Source organism: Triturus cristatus, chromosome 7, assembly GCF_964204655.1.
Source record: "Triturus cristatus chromosome 7, aTriCri1.1, whole genome shotgun sequence".
Classification (NCBI taxonomy): domain Eukaryota; kingdom Metazoa; phylum Chordata; class Amphibia; order Caudata; family Salamandridae; genus Triturus; species Triturus cristatus.
Window position 1 is genome coordinate 711,364,246 of NC_140590.1, and position 6,000 is coordinate 711,370,245.

The window sequence follows — 6,000 nt, forward strand, 5'->3', positions numbered from 1 at the left end:
TTGGAGAATCGTGTCCCTATCTCTGTAATTCAATAGCCGGGCCACTGTCGGGCAGGGCGGAGCTCCCGGCCTCGGGCGACCCCCGGGTACTCTGTGTGCCCTTTCGACCACAAACAGCTTAGACAGTCCCTTCGGTTGTAGTTTCGTTATGATCAGGTCTTCAATGAACAGGTCTACAGCGGGACCCTCCAATTTCTCCGGTACCCCCAGCACATGTATGTTGTTGCGCCTTAATCGCCCCTCATAATTATCAAACTTATCCTCTGTGAATTTACGGAACGCTTGGAGTTCTTTGACGTCAGTCTGTACTTGCGAGGTATCTTCTACCAGACTTGCAGTGGTGGTCTCAAGTTGCTTTACCTTTTCCCTATATTTGGTGAGGTCCGCCCTGATTAATGTCACTTCAGAGGACAGGGCATCAATGGACGTACGCACCCCTGTAATCGCCGCCATTAGGTCTTTCATGGTGGGTTCAGCAGGGTCATGTTCCGCGCCACTTTGTTGCTTGTCGCCTACTCCATTCCACTCGGGTAGGTCCGCCTTTGGGCAGGTGTAGCGGTCCAGCCTGCTCTGTTGGGACATTTTTGCGCCCTTTGCGTTGGACATGGTGAGGCCTTTGGCCCGGCCAACGAGGACACCGAGTCAGCCCCTCCGCCACAGAGCACCAGAGCAGGGTGATTACTCAAAGAGTCTCTTGAGGTAGGTCGCCCAGTGCGCAGCACGCAAGTGAGTCACCATGCGACTGGGTCTTGCAACGATTCACGCACTCCTAGTGGATTGTGTGGAGCCCCCCTGTCCTCCTCCAGCCGTCCCCTCACAGTGAGGACCAGATGAATGCACACCAGCACCCAGGGGCCCGACAGCCGATATCAACTCTCCTGGCGTGTGCCAACTGTAGCACTTAAGATCATGGAGCCGAAATGAGGCAAGAGAGTGAAGGGGGGCCGGCACAGGAGTCCCCAGCGGCCGACACCGTCCAATAATAAAGGATGATGGGCGCCTGGTCTGCCAACACAGGTGCAGTCTACTTTACCCAGGGCAGACAATCTTTTTATTCCTTGTGCCCCACTTATTCCGCTTCACCAGGTGCCTGTAACATCAGACAGGGGGCCCCACGCAGTGCGCCCCCACCGCAGTCCATGTGGATCGGCCACGGAGGCGATTTTCAGGGCTCCGCCCCAACTGGCAGCCTCACGAGGCTCCCGGGTGCAACACTGGGATCCCTCTCCTCCACATCAGGTCCAGCTCCCAGCACCGCTGGCAGAATGCAGGGCCGCAGCGTCAACACACAGGAGCACTGCGAGGCATCAGCAAGCCTCACGTGGACAGTCCGTTGCCCCGGGGATGAAGCAGGGGGGCACGCCGGCGACGTTCGCGGCGGCCAGCCCCACCACGCAAGGCCCCAGCGTTCTTCACTCCGCAGGCCCCAGATGGCGGGCCGTGTATCTTTGGCTCTCGATGGACACCGCTTCCTCTTCGGTTCTCGAACCTACACCGATAGGTCGGATATGTGTGACGGATGAATGCGATAGGGAAGGAGAGCTCCGGAGAGACCCTAGCAAGCAGCCATAGGGTTTCGCCGCTAAGCCACGCCCCTCTACTACTGAATTTATCAAATCTTTTTCTACGCGATGTAAAGCACAGGTCAGATTCTGTTGATGCACATATACTGTATCTATAGTTATTGTAGGTTGGAAAAAGTCTCCCATTCAGCATGTCGTGCGTTGGGCACTACATTTGAATTTTTCTTGACCAGAACATCTGAAAAGATCAATTCATAATTTGAATAATAATATTTAATTTATCCTTTATAATAGAATAAACTTGTTAGTACACTACAAGAAATACCATACTTTAGAGGTAAGTGATGATAGGTAACTCCCTCAGACACAGAAGAAGGTAATTGCATACACACATAACAGTCTCTTGCATCCATGATATCTACATGCTCATAAAGAAGTTTAGTAAACACGTTTAATGAGAAGTCATTAATGGACTGATCATGATGTAAATCGGGGTTTGTTAATTCATTAGTCACAACAACTTTCTCTGTACTTTTATCATTTAAGTACTTGTAGTCACATGAAGGTTAGAATTGAAATAAACATGATGAGGTAGGTTTAGTATTATCAATAAAAGAAAAGTATTATAACAAAAGCAGTCACAAAGCAAGCACATGTAGGTTTATGCCTTAGTGAAGACTGATTCAGATCTCCTAACTCAACTCTATAGTTATTCATTTAAAAAAAAGTTTTTTTACATATATATACAATGCTTTGTATCGTAAGGTTTTGCAGGAGTGTTTTTTTAGCGCCCGGTCACGATAATTTTTCTTCTTGTCCCTTCAATGTTCTTTTCGGCCTTTATTTCTCCAGCACTTTCACAACAGTTCCTTCAAGGTGGTTTTTGTGAGTTGCAATCTTTGAAGCAGAAAGTGGAATATTCTTTTTCCCAGTCGTTTACAGCTGCTAAATAAGTCCTCTCTGGAGCTGCATATCTTTGACTTGGTATTCTTTTTGTTCTGCACACTGCAGTTTCCTCTCCGTCTGTGTCACTTTGCTCAGATGGACTTGAAAATCCTATCACAGTTGAAGGTATTTTTCCTGCGGTCAGTACGTGTCTCAACCTCTCAGATTTTCTGGGCCAACGATCTCCCTTTCGCACTAGTTTTTCTGGTACACTGTTCACATTATCTGAGTCAATACTTCGCTTGGTTAGATCCCCTTCAATTTGACCCTTGTTACCAACCGGGACCAACTCTCCTTGACTCTCGTCTGAACCAGTGTTTTTTGAGACCCAGTAGCGGTCACCCCCTCTATTTTGTGATCGATCTGAATGGGACGTCTCTCTGTCACAACCGGTTTGTTCACTACAGATCTCACACTTCAAGAGGACATGGGAATCGACAAGTGTGGGCGGAATGCATCCAGTTAGGCAGACCACCACATTTTACAGAAGTATCACTTGATAGGGCCCACATCAATGAGGTTCGAGGCAGGATTTTTACACGTGATTCTTTCCCAGTACCCAGTTGCCTGGGCACAGGACATGGCACTGCTCCTGTTGTATTGTAGTTGCCACGTCTCCAGCTTGGTGAGACACAGAATGCACCACATCAGCCAATCCTTTACAATAATTGAGTACCAAGCCATCAGTAATATTCACAAGCTGATTTGCTGTGACTGTAGGCTGCCTCATAGCCCTCTCCATAATTATCTCATGAGGGGGCAGTCCAGTTCTTCTGTCTGGGATGCTCTGTAAACTCATCAACACCAAAGGCAGAGCATCAGGCAATTTCAGGGATGTGGAAGCACACACTTTTGCCAATCGGGACTTTAGAGTTCCATTTACCTGTTCAACCACTACAGGCACCTCAGGCCTATAGGCACAATGCAGTTTTTGTTCAAATTGCAATGCAGCACAAAGCATTATAGTATTACTTCATTATAAAAATGTGTGCCTCTATCCTATTCCAAAGAGGTCAGAAATCCAAATTGTGGTATCAATTCTTTAAAAAGCAGTTTAGCTACTGTTAGACTGTCATTGCATAAGGTAAGCTTCCACCCAATGTGAGAATAAACACACAATCACAACAACATATTTGTAAAAGGACCTCCTGATTTTTACAAATGACTTGTACTGACCAATGTTTTCCTTCCTGCATTTGGTTGTTGACATGTCACACATCTCTGACACAGACTCTGCAATGGCTCTGAAGCTATACTAAGTCTTTCGAAAGAGACGAAACATAACATCTCTTCCACATGTGCAGGACCATGGAAACTCCTTGCCATAGGTGACAACAGACTACCTGGTAAAACTGGTCTCCCAGCTGTGTACACCTAAACTTCATCCTCTTGTCGATGATTACATGCTGCCTTAATCCACACTTCTCTTTTAATTTGGGGTACTGCATCTTATAATTGAAAACATTAGTCTGCATTCTGTGTCATCAGACTGTTCCTTCAAAGATTTCCCATTGAATGCATAAGAATTTAGAGCACAATAGCGCGCAGTCTCATCTGCAGAGCGATTGCCAACTGTCACAAATAAGCGTGACCAGTTTTGCGAGTGGAACACTTTACCTCCGCAATCTGTGCAGGTAGTTGTATTGCAATCAGTAGGTATTTCACACTCTCTTTGTTTCGTATGGGTTAACCCAAAGAGGTCATGTGCCCACAACTGCCCAAAATCCTGATTGACTGTCTGTAAATATTGACTGTCTGTAAATATGGTTATTCTCATTTGTTCAGTAGTGCTGCAAGCCTTGGTAAGTGCAATCAATTCAGCCACTTGTGCTGAATACACTCCTTTCAACCAGGATGCTTCGACAACACCCACCACAGTACAGATAGTATATGCAGCTCGCAAGGTACCTCCGGGATCTCTCAAACAGGATCCATCGACAAACAGAAAATTATCTGACTCAGCTAATGGGACATCTTGGATGTCAGGACGTGGTTTGGTACACAGTTCAGTCATGTCCAAACAATCATGACCTGCTTGATCATCACAACATCATGACCTGGCAAAGACATCAAGGTAGCTGGATTCAAACTTGTCACATCGTGTCACAGTCACATTCTCTGCTCCCAAAATCACTTGCTCCGCTTTGGTTAACCAACTATTTGTAATATGTTGGGATCTAGTTCGAGTAAGCAGAATCTCAACAGAATACAGTACATACACTTTCAAAGGGTGACCCATCACAATGTTCTCACACTGCTCCAAACTCAAACATGTTGCAGGAACAGCTTTCAAACATCCAGGCAACGCAGCAGCTACAGGATCTAAAGTAGCTGAAAAGTATGCAACAGGTCTGCGAGCAGTTCCTTGCATTTGCGTTAGAACTGATAGTGCACAACCGTGGCGCTCACTGCAGAACAATGTAAAACTCTTGTTAAAGTCAATGCTGGAGCTCGACACGAATTGTCTCGCAGTTCATGAAAAGAACGCATGCATTTGCCATCCCATGGAATGGGATCAGAAACACCTTTACGTGTAAGGATTTGAAGTGGCTTGGCTATCAAGGAAAACATTTGGTATCCACTGTCTGCAATAACCAATCGTTCCCAGAAAATGCAAACCTCTTTTTGAGTGCACGGCGGATTCATCTGTAAAATAGCAGTGATCCAATCCTGTGACACTTTCCTGACTTCTTTTTCAATATGGTATCCCAAATAAAGATAGGTGAATTACACAGGCTTCCCAAAATCTTTCTCAGAATTCCTTGCTCAATCAGGGTCTCAATCAATGGTTTCTTGACTCGGATTATATGCTGGAGTTCTAGGAAATTGTGCATTTGGCTTCACTGTAATTCGAATTTGAGCTACTCCTTTCATCAAACCAATATTCTTTCCTGTAAAGTCCCACACTTCCGGTAAGACTGTATATCACAGCTCAAGTGGTAAATTATTTTCAGTAAGTACGGGACATAACCCCTCTATTTCTGTCTTTTGTCTGGCCATCTTAAACACCACATCTTCATATTTTGTATGGAATTCTATTCCATTTGGAGTACAATAAATGGAACAATTCATTTTGCACAATTAGTCTTGCCCTAACACATTCGCTGGACTAGAACCACACACCACAATCTTGTGTAAATCTTACAACTTGGAATCTTTCTCCCAAGAGGGGTAGGTTGGGAATTTCCACAGTTTTGACAGTTGAATGGGTAGCACCAGTATGAGAAAGTGCCCTCTTTCTTGCATGGTATGCCTCAACTTTTTGCTGAATTGCTGATGTACTTTGACTGAGTGTGCCCTGGGCTCCTGCCAATCAGGTACCCAGGGCATGTGTTCCTTCTCTAAACCTGCATTGAAGCCTAAACCCAATTGGCATCTCTGGCCACATGTCAGCCCCTGGTAAATTGTACCACAGGTACCCAGGGCACTGTGACCAGAGAAGGCCTCTAAGGGCAGCAGCACTTATTGTGCCACCCTTAGAGGTCCTGTACCCTGACACTCACACACTGCCTTTGCAGGCTGCGTGTCTTGG